Source organism: Amblyomma mixtum, chromosome 3, assembly GCF_055824585.1.
Source record: "Amblyomma mixtum isolate Tamu chromosome 3, ASM5582458v1, whole genome shotgun sequence".
Taxonomy (NCBI): Eukaryota; Metazoa; Arthropoda; class Arachnida; order Ixodida; family Ixodidae; genus Amblyomma; species Amblyomma mixtum.
Genome location: NC_143014.1, coordinates 11,947,595 through 11,964,167, shown reverse-complemented (window position 1 = coordinate 11,964,167; position 16,573 = coordinate 11,947,595). Strand labels below are relative to the sequence as shown.

Below are 16,573 nucleotides of genomic sequence, written 5' to 3'. Positions count from 1 at the left end.
AAAGGGCTAGAAGCAGTTGTCGCTTTCTAGCACCAGCGTGCCAGCCCTAGCAGTCAGAGCTGTGACCCCCAACCCGCGGTGCGGTGAGTCGCAACCACGGCGGGTTCGGGCCAGAGGGGACAAACACGAGTATGCTACTCGGAGGAGCGTTTATTGCTCCCGAGCAATACAATGCAGCAGCAACAATACAACCGCCGTAACGAGGGCGAGTGTTCCGCTCGCGTACGGGGGTGAAAAACACAAAGGGCAGAACGCACGCAAAAATGTGGGGGAAGAAGGTTCCGCTCACCTCGCGTGGTTCCTCGCTCACGGCCCGCGGCGGTCAAGTCACACACGGTGGCCGGGCGATAAGGGCAGCGGTCTCCGTGGCAGATCTCTGATCCGTGCGTGTGCACGGCTCCCGCCAGAAGACGAGCGAGCCTCGGGAGAATCGCGTCTCCTCCCGGGCTGTGGAGAGGAGGTCTCTCCGTTGTAAGAGGGGAAAGAGGGAAAGTCTCCGCGGCGGGGAGCGAAAGGAAGCGGGGGTGGCGAGAGTGCCCTCCCTCGCAAAGCCTCCCGAACGGCGCGCGCATAGCATCGCGTGATAATTACGCGCGGCCGTTACAATGGGGCAGGGGATTCATGTGTATCCCCACATCCCCCCCTCCTTAAAACTGCCCTACGGCTGAAAAGTGACCGCGTTCACACAAAAGGGTATACCGAGTGGGGCCGGCGAAACGCCGTTTAGCTTTAAAACGAATTAAGAAAAGATTCAGCTCACAGCCAGCAGTGCCGCCGTCGAAGGCCGTGGACGCCAGGGCAGGAAGGCAGTGTAGACGACCGCCATGGATGACCGTGGAGCCCAGGGTTGAAGGGGGTCGATGACCGCAGGTCCCGTGAGTCGGCCAGGGCAGCTTTGCCGGGACGCGCGGGCGGCAGGCAGGCTCGGGGCAATTACGCATAGCGTGTGGTCCCTTTGCACAGCGTACGGCAGGCCTCCCCTCAGCTGGTCGAACGCTCGCTCTTGGCTCGATGGCCCTCTTTTCCTTTCGTTGGAGGGTGACAAAGGCGCGCCGACCCATTTTCCCTCTGCCGCGGAGAACTTGTGTGGCGGGCCCAGCGGGGGACCAAGCTTCTGTCGTGGGCGAAGCCGCTGCCGCGGGGACACGGGGAACTCCAAGGCGGCTTCTCTGCCGCAGTTTTCGCCATGGTAGACACAGGCCCCGGTTTCTCCGAATTCCCGCTCGCTCGTCCCGCGGCCGACCGGAAGCTGTTCTTCTTCTGCGCAACTTGGTGGCGACAGCGGGCTCTTGGCTCCGGAATGCGGCCGCCTTCCAAACGGCCTGTCGCTCGGTGTTCGAAGCTGCAACGGTCGTTGCGGCGTCCGCTGGCTCTCCTCCGGGCACGCCGTGAAGGCTGGCCTGCGGCTGCAAAGCTGTCTTTTCCTTTTTAGTTACTTTTAACGATTTACACACATTTTTTTTTCTTTCAGTTAGTCTAACCCCGCTCGGTCTTTTCCGTGTGCTTGCTCCGGAAGCCGTGCTGCGAAATATTGGAAGGGGTGTTCCGTCCATATTAAGCAGTAGAAATTACTCCCTGCGCGTTGGTCAGAGTTGTTTCTGCCGTGGGCGCAAGTTGTAACGAGGCGCCGGGCTCTGTTGTCGAGCCTTGCGTCTCGGTGCGGCTGCCTGCTGGCGGGGGAGGGTGTTCTCCACAGGCCACTCGTTCCCTTTGGCACACGTCGCACGAGCGGGCGTAGCGTATCGCATCCCGCTTCATGCCAGGCCAGGTAGCGAGGCGGCACAACTTGAGGTAAGTCTTAGGGCCACTCGCATGCCCAGCGATGCACGTGTCATGAAAGTAGCGTAAAAGTGCTCCTCTCAACGTGCGTGGAATCACCACCTTGAAGGACTCGTGTGTATCCTTCTCGGAGGGGATATATCTCAGCAGGATGCCATCGGAGTCGAGCAGATAGGAATCCATCGCGCTCACAGCATTACCAGCTGTGTTCGAGCGCCCCGCACGGACAACAATACCAGTTGCCTCCATGTGCGCCGCGGCCGCGCCGCCCGGCTCCCTGAGCCCGTCGAACACCTTTCGACAAAATGGATCCTCCCGCTGTGCCTCCAACAGCTCCCTTCCGCTGAAAACGCTCACCACGGAACTGGCGCCTTCCAAGTGGTTCACGCTTTCGCCCTGGGAAGGCGGGGTGTCCCTTCTGTCGGGGCGTTGTGTGAGCTGCGCGGCAGTCGCGCTGCTCTGGCTGTCGGGCGCGGCGGAGTGGGCAGTGTTGTTACTTCCCAAGCCGTCAACGGGCGCGCGCGAAAGTGCGTCCGCCACCACGTTGTTCTTGCCCCTCCTGTAGCGCACGGTAAAGTCGTAACGCTGGAGGAGTAGCGCCCATCGCGCTAGGCGTCCGGACGGCTCGCCTAGGCGTCTCAGCCAAGTGAGTGCCGTGACCAGGATGTTGCTGCTGAGAAGCCGTATTGGACAACCACAGCAGGGACTGGATGTCAATCCCGCTCGCCGCCATGGCTAGTCTGTGTGTCGGCAGTCGCTCACGCAGACACTCGGTTTGTCACACCTCTGGCCCCACGTTGGGCGCCAAGAATATGGGGTCTTATTCTTGTAGTAACGCTCAAAGGGCTAGAAGCAGTTGTCGCTTTCTAGCACCAGCGTGCCAGCCCTAGCAGTCAGAGCTGTGACCCCCAACCCGCGGTGCGGTGAGTCGCAACCACGGCGGGTTCGGGCCAGAGGGGACAAACACGAGTATGCTACTCGGAGGAGCGTTTATTGCTCTCGAGCAATACAATGCAGCAGCAACAATACAACCGCCGTAACGAGGGCGAGTGTTCCGCTCGCGTACGGGGGTGAAAAACACAAAGGGCAGAACGCACGCAAAAATGTGGGGGAAGAAGGTTCCGCTCACCTCGCGTGGTTCCTCGCTCACGGCCCGCGGCGGTCAAGTCACACACGGTGGCCGGGCGATAAGGGCAGCGGTCTCCGTGGCAGATCTCTGATCCGTGCGTGTGCACGGCTCCCGCCAGAAGACGAGCGAGCCTCGGGAGAATCGCGTCTCCTCCCGGGCTGTGGAGAGGAGGTCTCTCCGTTGTAAGAGGGGAAAGAGGGAAAGTCTCCGCGGCGGGGAGCGAAAGGAAGCGGGGGTGGCGAGAGTGCCCTCCCTCGCAAAGCCTCCCGAACGGCGCGCGCATAGCATCGCGTGATAATTACGCGCGGCCGTTACAATGGGGCAGGGGATTCATGTGTATCCCCACAAACCTTCTTTTCATCTGTGTTCTCTTCTGGAGATCATTCTACCCTCCCGGAAGCTCCCGATCTTAATTACCGCTACATGACACCTATTCAGATAACTGAAGATGACATCACGTGTCTCATATATTCCCTTAAGGTATCTACTTCGGCTGGTGTTGATGGCATTAATTCAAAAATTAAAAAAAATACAGTTCCAGTTGCAAGCAAAATTTTATTTCATATTTTTCAGCAATCATTAACTACAGGAATACTACCCTCAGACTGGAAGATAGCTAAAATAGTGCCAATTTTTAAATCTGGTAACAAAAACTCAGCTGAAAATTACCGTCCTATATCTCTCACGTGCATCTGCTGCAAAGTGCTGGAACATATAATTTCATCGCATGTTTTCAGTCATCTTGAGCAGAATAACTTTTCTTACACTAATCAACACGGGTTTAGAAAGGGTCATTCCTGGGAAACACAGTTATTCGAACTAACTACTGACTTGCATTTTAATATGAACGATAACCTTCAAACTGATTGTATATTGCTTGATTTTGCCAAAGCGTTCAACCGCGTAGCTCACTGCCGCATGATTTCGAAATTATCATCACTCCGCCTAGACTCGCTAACTTTAACATGGCTTCGTAACTTCCTCTCGCATCGCCAACAGTTTGTATTTGTTAATAATCTATCCTCTAACCTTTCCCCGGTTAACTCCGGTGTACCGCAGGGCAGTGTGCTTGGTCCCTTATTATTTCTTATTTATATCAATGATTTACCTAATAATATAACTTCCAGTATACGAATTTTCGCGGGTGATTGCATTATATACCACCCTATTAGATCTACTAATGACCACCTGGCGCTCCAATCAGACCTTCTTACTATTAACGACTGGTGCAACTCATGGTTAATGACTCTTAATGTATCAAAGTGCAAAGTCATCTTTTTCACCTGTAAAAATAACAAATCTAGCTATACATACCGTATTCAAAATGATCTACTCTCTCACGTATCACCTTACAAATACATTGGCGTTAACCTTCAAATCTTTCAGGGTCATACCATATCTCATCCATATGTGCCGTCGCCTCAAAGTCATTAGGATACCTACGCCGTAATCTCCGAAATTCACCATCTAATATTCGAAAACTAGCATACCTCACTTTTGTCCGTCCACAACTTGAATTTGCTTCTACCATTTGGTCTCCCTATCATAAGAACATGATCATCGCGTTAGAATCTATCCAAAACAGGGCAGCACGATTCATTTCACGAAACTATAACTACCATTCAAGCGTCACTCAGATTAAAACAGATCTTTCTCTACAATCATTAAGCACGCGCCGTGACATCGCTCTCCTAACACTATTTCACAAATATGCGCACTTCAATAGATCTAGTTCATTTCAACTCGATGTCTCATCCCACATGTCGAAAAGATTATATAATCAGTTTAGTTTTGCAAGAATATATGGTGACCCATTGGCTTTTAATTCATCTGTACTACCACGAGCCATCAGATTATGGAATGATCTGCCAGACAACATCGCTTCCACATCTAATCTAGAATCTTTCCATTCTCAACTCATCACATATTTCACTGAAACCGTCATTTAGCACGCCTACGTTCGTCTTTTATTTTTTTTCTGATTTTTTGTTCTTTGCTTCGCTGCTACACTCGTGCCAATCGGATGTCTTCTTTATGTTTGCCTGCCATTTTTCCGTGTTTGCAGTCATCGCGCTATTTTACTCATTGTTCTCACGTTCGGTGAGCACATTATCCTTTATTGTAGTGCTTTATTTTGTGCCGCGTATTCTTTTTTTTTCTCTTTTCCTGTTTTTATTTCCGCGTCGTTTCTTCTTCTCTACTAATTTGTTGATATATTCTTTATCATGACTATTTGCTTCTATTTTGTTTCCTTTGGTTATTAATGCACTGTATAGATTTATTTATTTATTTATACAGAATACCCCTAAAGGCCCTCGAGAGGGTATTACATAGGGGGGGGGGGGCACAGGCAATTGAACAGAATAAAAAAAAAACCACAAATATAAAACAAACAACAAAAGCACAAATAAGACACACTGGATGAAATAAGTAAGCAAAAGAATCAATCAAAAGCACACATAAGACACTATGCATGACATATAAGTAAGCAAAAGAATCAAAAGAATGGCAGCGCGGCAAAGAACGAAGATTACTGCATTATTAAAATTATACAAACAAAACACTAATACAATGAATCTTTTTAGTAACAAACCCTGCAAAAAAGGAAGCCATGAACAAATAAAATAACAATGTATGCGAAGAGTTAAGCAGTAGTTATTGAAGATATAAGTTTAAAATATTTAACAGGATCAGTGGTGGTTGCGATATGTGAAGGCAGAGTGTTCCAGTCAGATATTGTGCGTGGTAAGAATGAATGCGCATAGATAAATGTCCTGCACGTGAAACGTCTAACTTTAAAGGGATGATCGCGGCGGTCAAAAATCGAAGTAGGCAAAGAAAAAAAGTCGTTATGAAGTGATGGATGATGATAAAGTTTATGAAAAAGTGACAGTCGTGCAATCTTACGGCGGAGACATAAATCCTGGAGACCTGCGCGTTTCTTTAAGGCTGTGACGCTGGTGTTACGTGAATAATCGGAGTAAATAAAACGAACGGCGCGGTTCTGCAATGATTCAATGTTATTTATTAGGTAAGATTGGTAAGGGTCCCAAATAGCCGAGGCATATTCAATTTTAGGTCGAATTAGAGTGGTATAGGCATGAGCACGGAGGTGAGGAGGAGCATGCTTTAGGTTATGTTTTAAGAGACCTAATGACCGATTAGCAGATGCAAGCATAAGGTTAATATGGTGGTTCCATGCTAAGTCTGAATGAAGGTGAAGTCCTAAGTACTTATACGTGGTGACTAGCTCGAGTGAGCTATTATTTAAGGAGTATGCTGTTTGAATTCGAGACATTCGGTTAGTAAAAGACATCAATTTAGTTTTTGAATGATTAAGTTGCATAAGCCAGGTTGAGCACCATGCTGTTACTGAATCCAGGTCAGATTGAAGGGATTGGCAATCGGTGTTAGAATAAATTTTGCGATAAATTACACAATCATCAGCAAAAAGTCTGATATGGGAAGAAATGGAATCCGGTAAATCGTTGATAAATATTAGGAAAAGTAAGGGGCCAAGCACACTTCCTTGTGGGACGCCAGAGTGTACTTGGCTGAAAGACGAATTGTGGTTATTGACAGTTGTAAATTGAGACCTGGAAAACAGAAAATCTTTAACCCATGCAATGACAAGAGGGTGAATATTAAGCAGTGCTAGTTTCATTAATAACCGGTTGTGAGGTACTCTGTCGAAAGCTTTAGAAAAATCAAGAAATATGGAGTCTACTTGAATGCCAGCATCAATCGATGAATGTATGTCTTGAATGAATCCGGCAAGTTGCGTTTCGCAAGAGTAGCCTTTACGGAACCCATGTTGATATTTAAAGATAATGTTATGTTCTTCAAGTTAGTTAATTACCTGCGAGTGAATTACGTGTTCAAGAAGTTTGCAAACAGTGCTAGTTAATGAAATGGGACGCTAATTTAGTGGTGAGGAACGATCGCCAGACTTGAAAATTGGCACAACTTTAGCTAGGCGCCAGTCCAGCGGAATCACGCCTGATGATAGAGATTGTGAAAAAATAGCGGACAAGATGCGATGAATACCATAAGATGAATTTTTGAGTATTTTGTTATTAAAGCCAAGGTGATCTGATGCTGATGTTGTTTTAAGCTTCCCTAGTAAGGATAAGATACCGGTCTCACTGATAAATATTTCGGACATTGATGTATTAGAAGTGCTGACAGAAACAGGAGGTAGAGGGAGATCTTCACGGGTAAAAACGGATGTGAATGCGTTATTGAAAAGTTCGGCGCATTCGGCCACTGGAACACTGCTGCCTTCCGCGTTAGTAAGAGTAATGTCAGGATGATTAGCGGGGTTTATTATCTGCCAGAACTTCCGTGGATTGTTTGTTAGCATTGCCGGTAGATCGTGTGTGAAGAAGTGCCTACGTGCAGATATCAACTCAGACTGATATTCCTTATCACATAATTTGTACCGTTGCCAAGATTCGGAGTGTCTGTTCTTGTCGGCTTGTCTGTAAAGGCGCTTTTTCTTGTTATTAAGGCGACGTAGATGCCTATTAAACCAAGGCGCTGTGTTAGTGCAAGGGATACTGATGACGGGTATGAATCTGTCAATGAGAGTAGCAAGTGTCACGCTGAACAGGTTCCAGTTCGTTTCCACGGAGCGTGACGAAAAATCGTGAAGAAAATGATCAGCAAAGACTGACAACTGAGCGTTTATTTCGCCGAAGTTTGCTCGGTTGTAGCACCTTATTTGTTTAGTACGAGTTACCTTTTTATGGGGCACAAAATTCAGGTTGCCCGTGATTATGGAATGGTCGGAAAGGCCTTCTAAGAGCGCAATGTTGGAGCAAAGGTAAGGATCACTTGTCAAGATAAGATCGAGAATATTGGCTGTAGTGGCGGAACGACGCGTAGGTTTAGAAATAAGTTGTTGCAAAGAGAAATCGAGACAGGACTGGAGGAAAGCCTGAGCTTCGGGATCATTGGCAGGAGCTGTTAAAGACGACCAGTTAATAGCCGGAAAGTTAAAGTCACCAAGTAAAAGTAAGCTTGAATTCGGAAAACGACAAGTAAGATCGCTTAGTAAATTAGAAAACTGACTTGCGAATGAAGAATTCATGTCCGGAGGGCGGTAAATGACGCCAATGATGGCGACCGTGGGACCACAACTCAACCGAACCCATACCGATTCTATGTACGACGTGACCTCGATAGGCACAGCAGTGAGCACTTTACTGACAGCCAGAAGGACACCGCCACCTCTACGGCCCGTGCGGTCACAACGAAATATGTTGAATTCGGAGTCACAGGCGAAAATGACATCATCAGGAACCATGTCATTTAACCAAGTCTCGGTAAGCGCGATGACCGAGGAGCAGCATGAATCAATTAAAGAAGAAAGAGCTACGTTTTTAGAAAGAACACTCCTTATGTTAGTGTACAGAAAACTGACATCGTAATTGGAGCAACGCTGCGCGTTTGTCCGCCCGGGTGGTTTGCCAGCCACTTTACGAGAACTGGAAGGGATGCGTCAGGCAAGGGACACGCGCACTGCGCTACTGGTTTGATCATCCCAGAAATACGAGACACCATTGATAAGCAGTTTATCAAAAGACAAACGGACCTTGTCACTTTCTTTCTTTACTGATTTGGCATACTTCCACAGTTGGCTGCGTTTCTCACGAACCGTTTTCGAGTAATCTCGCGAAATGCTGAAATCGGTATTTTTGAGTTTATAGCCCTTACTCATAAGCGTTTCGACTTCTTTTTCGTTGAACAGCTTTGCAATAATGGGTCTCTTTTTTTCCTCAGAAAAACGGCCTATGCGGTGAGCACGGGCTAAGGAAGACAACGTGATACCAAGTTTGCTAGAACAGAATTCGTTCACAAGACGCTCAGAGTCTTCCCAAGTTTCAGACTCATCAGTGTCCTGAACACCATAAAAAAGAATGTTAGACCGGCGGGAACGATTTTCCAGGTCGTCAAGTTTTACTTGAATGTTGGATACATCGTGTGTACAACTCGTGGCAGATACTGTGGTAGGCACTGACTGTTTTTTAAGTTCCAGTTCCTGCACACGGGTAGCTAAAGACAGTAAGTCACTTTGAAGAACTGGAATAGACTCGATTTTAAGTTCAAGTTCATGCACACGATCGTTTAAAGTCTTCATTTCATTTTGCAAGCCAATATGAATTGTAAGAATCTTGTTAACACTTTCGAGGATATTCGTGTGGTTCATCTCAAGCCTTTGAACAGTTTCATATACCAGTTCGAGCTTTTCTTCTTGGCCCTTCGTCATAGGGCCTGGGTTTGTTTCAACGTCCCCACCCAGGACCAAAATGCGCCAAATGTACACTGCCGCCGAGCGGAAACGTTTCAGAATATGGGGTGGCCACGACACTGCTACAAGACAGACATCATCATCACGGTAACAAGAACACTCGTAATAACCAACCTGGAACAGCAGGAACGGTGAGTGGCAAGGCATTTCGTGAGCAGTGCCGTGGCCCAAGGGGGCGGTGAAATCCGAGTGCTTTATGTAGGTGTCCTCGTCAGCTGATAATGTAGCATGTTGTCAGGCCCGACCGTGGAAAGTGTCCAAAATCGGCAGGGGTGCGCATAGATGATCGGATGAGCAGCCGCAGCCGTCCAGAAACCAGCTAGCGCCGCAAGATTGCGGAACCGGTCGGCAAGTCGGTGAAACAGGCAGGTGATAGCCGGTGAGCACCAGCACCTGGAACAGCAGGAACGGTGAGTGGCAAGGCATTTCGTGAGCAGTGCCGTGGCCCAAGGGGGCGGTGAAATCCGAGTGCTTTATGTAGGTGTCCTCGTCAGCTGATAATGTAGCATGTTGCCAGGCCCGACCGTGGAAAGTGTCCAAAATCGGCAGGGGTGCGCATAGATGATCGGATGAGCAGCCGCAGCCGTCCAGAAACCAGCTAGCGCCGCAAGATTGCGGAACCGGTCGGCAAGTCGGTGAAACAGGCAGGTGATAGCCGGTGAGCACCAGCACCTGGAACAGCAGGAACGGTGAGTGGCGAGGCATTTCGTGAGCAGTGCCGTGGCCCTTTTTTATCATGATCGTATGTTTCCTTTTGTTTCCTTTGGTTATTAATGCACTGTATTATATTTTTTTCGCCCCTTACACAATGCCCAATGGGTCTGTAAGGTATTTCAAATAAACAAATAAACACCATCGCCAGCAGCCGACGCTATTACCTCAATATCACGACGTGCCTCTCGGCGTGCACGCCTGTAAGCAGTACTCCTCGGCACCGTAGCCATTATGCTGTCACCAGATTAATATACTGGCCCCCAGTAAGCTTCTGCTCATGTTGAGCCAGCATCAGTCACTGAACTTTAATACCGCCGCTAAAATTACTTCAAAAGCAAGAAATCACGCTACACGGCTCACACACCAGGCAAGGACTGCCGACTGCCACTTACTTTCACTTGCCGCATGTGCCATCCGTGTTTCCCGCAGCTGGAACCTTGCTGAATACTCAAAAAAATACACTCGTTACGCAACCAACATGCAGTAGGAACGTCAATAATTATTTGAAATTTTGGTCCAAAAAACAGAAAACTGGCTAATACACGCCTCAAACCACCAACCTAAGCAAATATAACTTGCATTGTTTCAGTAGTGCGATGACAATGGTGGTGCCATTGGGCTAATGAGCAAAGAGCCTTTTTTATGCAACATGCACCTAAGACAAAAACAAAACTGTGATCCTAAATAAAACAAAAAATAACTCCAAAACAGGATGTGTGTTATTAATTTTTATGATCACTGCTCTAAGAGCACGAACAGGTGACCAGTTGTTTTTGCTGTGGTGTCACTGTCGTCGTCAGTGGCTGTTATGGTCGGAAGGCGGGAATACAGTTGGAGTCAAGGTGGCTATGTTGTGAGCTCGGAGGAGAAGATTGTGTAAGCACACCCTCGATAGCTATAACAAAACGGGAAGTAGACTATTTGAGCCAGGTTCAGTTAGAGTAATGGACAACTTGCAAAATTGCGGGAAAGCTGACTTAGAGGACGATGTTTTCCAAACAAAAACCCTCGTTCACAGACACGTTTTCGCTTCCTGCCCTGCTGCCTGAAGGGGTTAGCGCGAGGGGAGATGAGTCAGCGGCCCTGCACTGTGTCCTTCTTCGAAAAGGTGTGCGGGGAAATCTGCGTGAACCTGAAGCCCCGCCGGACATTACCAGCTTTCGAGGTAGAGTGTAAAGGAAAGTTGTGCAAAGGTTACAATGATGCATTCCCTTGACGAGTACCTGTCTCGACCTGTTCCTCTCGTTCGCGCCTCGGCTCTATTGAGTCCTTTCAACATGTAGGGCGTAAGCTGCTCTGAGATCCTCAGAGAAGACAAGACGTCTGTTCTGTTCAACCGTTTATTCTCTGTGTAACGGAGCTGCGGCGGGGAGCGCGGGAGGCGGGCCCCGCCGCCGCGAGAGGGAAAAGGGAGGAGAAGGAAAGAGCGCGCCAGATGCGGGGGCGCGCGGGGTGCGGTCTGGTTCTTTGAAGGGACACCGCAGACTTCGACCGCAACGGCGTTCACCTCACGTTGCCGGAGGCGTAGGGAAGAAGCAGGCGTAAGTTGTGCCGGCGAGGGCTGGCGCCATGGCTGGCGCACTACACGGCTCCCCCCCGAGAGAGGAAGCCAAGGCGACGAACGATTTACTTCTGTGGGCAGCTGGGATGCCAGTGGACGCGACGAGCCGGAGGTGCTTGCTGTCGGTCGGAAATGAATGGGGCTGTCGCAAGTGCAGGCGCCGAAACGCAAGAGACTGGGGCCTCGATGTACGCTGGCTTGAGTCGTTCGAGCGCCACTGCATCTCGCGTTCCGTTCAAGTCTACCAGGAAAGTGGAAGGACGGCGCTCAAGGACGCGGAAGGGGCCGAGATAATGTGGTTGGAGGGAACCACGCACAGGGCCGTAACGCACGAAAACATGGGTTGCTGTGTCTAAGTCTGGAGTCACGTACACAGTGCGTTGGTGTTCTCGCGTCGGCTGTGGTTGAAGGTGGCGGAGGATATGCCGGAGCCTGTCGACGTATTCACTTGCTGTGGACGGGACGGCGGGTTTCGTGCTTTCCAAGAAATCGGCTGGAAGACGAAGAGAGGTTCCGTAAACAAGCTCGGCACAGGCGCACGAAAGGTCTTCTTTGAAGGCAGATCGGATTCCGAGCAGTGTGAGCGGAAGAGCATCGACCCACTTGACAGGGGGGCCGTGCGCCGTAAGTGCTGCTTTGAGGTGCCGATGGAAACGCTCTACGAGTCCGTTTGTTTGTGGATGGTAAGATGCAGTTCGTAGCCGTGCTGCTCCGAGCAGTTTGAGGAGTTCTGTGAAAAGCGATGACTCGAACTGGCGACCGCGGTCCGTGACGATGGTTGTGGGGCAGCCGAACCGCGCCACCCAAGTAGAGACGAAGGCCGCGGCGACAGTGGCTGCTGTGATGTCGGCGATTGGTGTAGCCTCATGCCATCGGGTGAAGCGATCGATGCATGTCAATAAATACCGGTAGCCTTGAAATTGGGGTAGAGGGCCAACGATGTCGATATGGACTACTGCGAAGCGTTGGTCGGGCTGCAGGAAACGCTGCGTTGGGGGCACAGGGTACCGGTGTACTTTCGCACGCTGGCAGGGTGCACACGCGCGGACCCAGTCGCGAATGTCGGTGTTCATGCGGAACCAGACAAAGCGGGATTTGATCAGCTTTTGAGTTGCACGAATTCCAGAATGGGAAAGGGTGTGCAAGGATTCGAAGATTTTCTTGCGGAAATCGATGGGCAAAAGGGGCCTTGGCGTACCTGTGGAGGTATCACAAACGATTGGCACGTCTTCAATGAGGACTGTCTCGAGCTTCAGGGATGTTTGCGCTGTACGTAGGCGGGACAGCTCGAGGTCGCTTGCTTGCGCTGCAGACAGTTCAACTATGTCGAAAGGAAAGGAGGACGAAGTCGATGTTTCGGAACGACTGCGTGTGACAGCATCGACGCGACTGAGGGCGTCAGCCGGGGTGTTGTCGGCACCACTGATGTGTCGGATGTCAGTCGAGAACTCAGATATGAAGGAAAGTTGTCTCACTTCCCGTGGCGTATATAGGGATGCAGAACGGCCAATTGAGTAAGTAAGAGGCTTGTGATACGTGAAAACGGTAAATGCTCTGCCCTCAAGCAAGTGGCGGAAATGACGCACTGCCAGGTATATGGCGAGAAGTTCGCGGCCAAAAACACTGTATCGTGTCTGGGCAGGAGTCATGCGTTTTGAGAAGAATGCAAGGGGTTACCACACGCCACTGACCTGCTGCTGAAGGACAGCTCCGAGCGCAGTGTTGGAAGCGTCTGTCATGAGTGCCAGCGGATAATCGAGGTTTGGGTGGGCGAGTAGAGTGGCGTCGGCCAAAGCGCGCTTGATGGCATTGAAGGCATCGTCCGCGGTGGTGTCCCAGTGTAATGTTTTCGCCGAGTGCTCGCCGCACAGCATGCGGTCAAGTGGTTCAAGCAGGGTGGCACAGTTTCTGATAAATCGGCGGTAAAAATTTACGAGGCCAAGAAACTGGCGGAGCTTCGTGCTTGAAGTGGGCTTGGGAAACTCGGTGATTGCTTTCACTTTTTCGGGAAGCGGGCGGATGCCGTTGTTGTCCAGGTGATGGCCTAGAAATTCGAGAGCTGGTTGTCCAAACTCACTCTTTTCGGTGTTGATAACAACGCCGTTAGTCGAAAGACGCTCGAAAAGTTGGCGGAGGTGGTGCAGGTGTTCTTCAATACATGAACTTGCCACGCGAGTATCATCCACGTAGGCGAACACGAAGGGAAGGCCACGTACGACGGAGTCGATCAAACGCTGGGAAGTCTGCGCAGCGTTGCGAAGTCCGAATGGCATTCTTAAGAATTCAAACAGTCCGAATGGTGTCGTGATCGCTGTTTTGGGGATATCTTCTTCCGTTACAGGGATCTGATGATAAGCCCGAACAAGATCTATTTTTGAAAAGATGGTTGCACCGTGCAGAGAAGACGCGAAATCTTGTATGTTGGGCAACGGGTATCGGTCCGGGACGGTCTTGGTGTTCAGAAAACGATAGTCTCCGCATGGTCTCCAGTCTCCTGACTTCTTCGGGACAAGGTGGAGTGGAGATGCCCAGCTGCTGGATGAAGGTCTAATAATGCCAAGTTCCAGCATATGCTCGAATTCTGCACGGGCCACCTTGAGTTTGTCCGGAGCCAGGCGTCGTGGGCGAGAGAAAACAGGTGGTTCCGGTGTTATGATGTGGTGCTGAACGTCGTGGCAGACGGGTTGAGTTCAATCCGGGGTGACGTTAGCTTGGGAAATTCATTAATCAGGGCTGCAAACGGCTCTTTGGCAACTGTAGCGCATGAGGGTGCTACATTGGTAGTTGCGCGCGCTGCTATGCCGTGAATAAAGATTTTCGTTGCGGAGTCAATGAGGCGCTTCCGCTTGACGTCGATGAGGAGCTCGTGCTTCGTTAGAAAGTCGGCACCAATTATGGCAGAACCAACGTCGGCGACTAAAAATACCCACCGGAAGACTCTTCGAAGCCCGAGGTTGAGCGTCACAGAGCGCTGTTTGTAAACAGGTATGCGCGTTCCGTTCACTGCTTGCAGGTACGAAATTGCAGCGGAAGCACGCTCTGCTTTTGTGGCTGGGAGAACGCTCACCTGGGCCCCGGTGTCAATAAGGAATTTATGTCCGGTGGTTCTGTCGTAGACGTGGAAAAGGCGACACTCTTCTTGGCACAGACCGCTCGTCGCCGCTAGTGGTCGGCCGGCCGGTTTTCCGTCCAACTGCAAGGCAGGAGGCAGTGGCGGGCGTTGGCGCCGAAGCGACGATGGTAATAGCAGATGCGTGGGCCTGCGGATTGACTTCGCTCACTCTGTCCGCGCTGTCGAGGCGTTGAGGAGCGGTGACGTTGGCGTCCACGGCGTAGAGGCGGCTCTGAGTGCGTGGTTGCCGCAATCAGTTTTTCGAGCTGAGAGCAGAGGCGGTCAACTTCGGAAGGCGTAGCGGTGGTGGATGCAATATGCGACGGCTGAGGAGTGGTGATGGGGACGGCCAACGGCGACGACTGTGTGGGCGTGCTGACGGCAGCGACGGTCAAGTGTGGTGTGGCCACTTCCATCACCTTGTCGGCTAGCGCGGCGAGTGAGGTTAAGTCCATGGTTGTGGCTGTGGCAAGCACCATTTAGACGTTGGACGGCAGGCGCTGTAGAAAAAGTTCACGTAGCACAGCATTGTCCTTGGCCTGCGCACTGCTACCGAGAAGCTGCGTCATCCGCCGCAAGAGCTGACTTGGTCGCCGCTCACCGAGCTCCTCCGCGGAGAGTAGCTGCTGTACTTTCGTCCTTTCGGACGCGGCCGTTCGTTGCAGTAGGGCTGCCTTGAGGTCATCATATGGATGTGCCGGAGGATTGGTGCTGAAAGAGGTGAGTATGTCGGACACCTCCTCTGCAGCTGTTGATGGCAGTGCGCCGACCACGTGGTGAAATTTCGGCTTCTGTGATGAAATTCTCGAAAGCTGGAATTGAGATTCCACTTGCAGGAACCACACGGCTGGGTTGCGTTCCCAGTACGGTGGGAGACGCACTGTGACAGCAGAGACGGCTTCGCCGGGCACATCTGGCGTTGTCTGGTTGAGGTTGGGCGTAATTGGTTGATTTTGTTCCTGTTAAGGTAGAGGCCTATGGCGCCAGTAGCTAATTTCCCCCTACCGTGTCTGTCTGGAGGGGTTAGGAATGGCGACAGCGGGTCGCGCGCTTCGGACGCTTCGGACGCTGTCCAAGGCTGCGGGAAACGGGGACCAAGGGGCCGACGACCCCTTGAAAGGATCCCTTGACAGACATAGAAGTGGGGGTGGGGGACAATAAGGTCGGCGACTCCTTAAACCCCCGACTGTCTAGCTAAGCAGTGGCGCCTCTAGAGTCGGGCTCTGGCGAGCACGGGGCTCCGCCTACTTGTATGTGCAGTGCCACTGCAGCAGTATTGGTTGGAATTGGGCGAGAGCCGGTTTATTAAAGCTCCGCCCAATTATCGAGGGGATAAAAACCGCTGCAAACAAAGAGCAGGACGGGCGCGCCGAGTCTCAGTCTCGGCCGCTTTTCTACAGCCCTTCTTTTAAACAGCCTTTTTTTGACAGCCTTTCTTTAACCCGCCTTTTTTCGCTAAGTTCTTGTATTTTGGTCTCGTCTTCATTAAATAAGTTTTGTTGTCAAGAAGTTTGGAGTTGCTGCCCCAACCGGCAACGTGTCGCCGGACGAGCGGACGAAGTACCGCTGACCAACGTACGATCGGACCAACCGGCCATACTCGATTGGTTTCTTTAACTGGTTCCGTGACCAGGATAGTCCGAGCGGCTTTCTGCGAGCGGTTGGAGGCAGTACCTTCTGGAAGATTGACGGGGCAACATCTTGGTAAGAAGCCCCGGGGACCAAGATACAAGTGAGGCGATACCCTTGCGAGAGGCCTCGGAGCCAAGACTCCGCGACAGCGCCAAGAAGCGAGACGACGGAGCGAAGCGCCGCGACCTCGGCGGCACAAGAGATTGGCGACTCTGTCCACTGCGAGGACGTGGTGGGACAACTGCGAGCCCTGGATGCCGGCTTCTCATCTGCGCCTATGGACGCAACCTGCCGCCGCTGCGCAGCAAGTGCCATGATCGACAACCCGACGAC

At 50.9% G+C, this 16,573-nt stretch overlaps 1 pseudogene; it reads right to left on the bottom strand.

The window, feature by feature from the left end:
• Positions 1 to 14,658: 14,658 nt before the first annotated feature.
• Positions 14,659 to 16,555, bottom strand: LOC149349227 (uncharacterized; annotated as a pseudogene).
• Between the last annotated feature and the right edge of the window lie 18 nt (positions 16,556 to 16,573).